This window comes from Arachis duranensis, chromosome 9 (genome assembly GCF_000817695.3).
Source record: "Arachis duranensis cultivar V14167 chromosome 9, aradu.V14167.gnm2.J7QH, whole genome shotgun sequence".
Taxonomy (NCBI): Eukaryota; Viridiplantae; Streptophyta; class Magnoliopsida; order Fabales; family Fabaceae; genus Arachis; species Arachis duranensis.
In genome coordinates, this window is record NC_029780.3 from 76,815,624 (window position 1) to 76,817,794 (window position 2,171).

General features: G+C 35.5%; 1 non-coding gene across 1 annotated transcript; it reads right to left on the reverse strand.

Moving 5' to 3' along the window:
• Positions 1-1,148: 1,148 nt before the first annotated feature.
• LOC127741938 (small nucleolar RNA R71) lies at positions 1,149-1,256 on the reverse strand. Its single transcript, XR_008003125.1, has one exon. It is a non-coding gene; the product is annotated as a small nucleolar RNA R71 (small nucleolar RNA).
• Positions 1,257-2,171: the final 915 nt, after the last annotated feature.

Genomic DNA, 2,171 nt, shown 5'->3' on the forward strand with positions numbered 1-2,171 from the left:
ATCTTTAAATTCTAGAATCACATCTTTTAGTTTCTTGTTAGTCAAGTAATTAATTTTAATTTTAAAAATCAAATCTTTTTCAACCATATCTTTTCAATCATATATTTTTATCATATCTTCTTAAATCATATCTTTTTCAAAAATTTGATTTTAAAATATCTTTTCTAACTTCTTATCTTTTCAAAAATTGAATTTCAAATCTTTTTCAACTAACTAATTGACTTTTTGTTTGTTTCTTATCTTTTTTAAAACCACTTAACTACTCTTCTCCCTCTAATTTTCGAAAATTACCCCCCTCTTTTTCAAAATTCTTTTAATTAACTTATTATTTCAAATTTTAATTTTAATTGTTTTTCTTCTCTTAATTTTTGAAAATCACTAACCCTTTTTCAAAATTAATTTTTGAATTTCTCCCTCTCTCATCTCTTTCTATTTATTTATTCATTTACTAACACTTCTCTTCCACTCAAGAATTCGAACTCACTCTTCCCCCTTGTGTTTGGATTCTTACTTTTTCCCTCTTCTATTCTTTTCTTCTTCTACTAACATAAAGGAATCTCTCTACTGTGGTAAAGAATGTCCCTATTATTATTATTTTCTATTCCCTTCTTTTTCATATGAGCAGAAGCAAGGACAAGAATATTCTTGTTAAAGCAGATCCTGAACCTGAAAGGACTTTGAAGACGAAACTAAGAGAAGATAAATGATAACAATCCAGAGACAACCTTACAAAAATTTTCGAAAAGGAAGAGGAGATGGCAGCCAAAAATAATAATGCAAGGAGGATGCTTGGTGACTATACTACACCTACTTCCAAATTTGATGGAAGAAGCATCTCAATTCTTGCCATTGGAGAAAACAATTTTGAGCTGAAGATTTAACTAGTTGCTCTAATGCAACAGAACTGCAAGCCCCATGGACTTCTATCAGAAGATCCCTATCAGTTTTTAACTGAATTCTTGCATATCCGTGAGACTGTTAAGACTAATGGAGTAGATCCTGAAGTCTACAGGCTCATGCTTTTTCCTTTTGCTGTAAGAGATAGAGCTAGAACATGGTTAGATTCACAACCTAAAGATAGCCTGGACTCTTGGGATAAGCTGGTCACGGCCTTCTTGGCTAAGTTCTTTCCTCCTCAAAAGCTGAGCAAGCTTAGAGTGGATGTTTAGACCTTCAAACAAAAAAATGGTGAATCCCTCTATGAAGCTTGGGAAAGATACAAGCAAATGACCAAAAGGTGTCCTTCTGACATGCTTTCAGAGTGGACCATTTTGGATATATTCTATTATGTTCTATCTGAGTTCTCCAAGATGTCACTGGACCATTTTGTAGGTGGATCCATTCACCTAAAGAAAACGCCTACAAAAGCTCAAGAACTTATTGACATGGTTGCAAATAACCAGTTCATGTACACTTCTGAGAGGAATTTTGTGAATAATGGGACGCCTCAGAGGAAGGTAGTTCTTGAAATTGATGCTCTGAATGCCATATTGGCTCAGAACAAAATTTTGACTCAGCAAGTCAATATGATTTCTCAAAGTCTGAATGGATGGCAAAATGCATCCAACAGTACTAAAGAGACATCTTCTGAAGAAGAAGCCTATGATCCTGAGAACCCTGCAATGGCAGAGGTAAATTACATGGGTGAAGCTTATGGAAACACCTATAATTCATCATGGAGAAATCATCCAAATTTCTCATGGAAGGATTAACAAAAGCCTCAACAAGGCTTTAATAATGGTGGAAGAAACAGGCTCAGCAATAGCAAGCCTTTTCCATCATCTTCTCAGCAACAGACAGAGAATCCTAAGCAGAGCATCTCTAACTTAGCAAACATAGTCTCTGATCTGTCTAAGGCCACTTTAAGTTTTATGAGTGAAACAATGTCCTCCATTAGAAATTTGGAGGCACAAATGGGCCAATTGAGTAAGAAAGTCACTGAAACTCCTCCTAGTACTCTCCCAAGCAATACTAAAGAGAATCCAAAAAGAGAGTGCAAGGCCATTGACATAATCAACATGGACGAACCTAGAGAGGAAGGAGAGGATGTGAATTCCAATGAGGAAGACCTCATGGGACGTCTCTCAAGTAAGAAGGAGTTCCCTATTGAGGACCCAAAGGAATCTAAAGGTCATATAGAGACCATAGAGATCTCAGTAAACCTCCTTCTG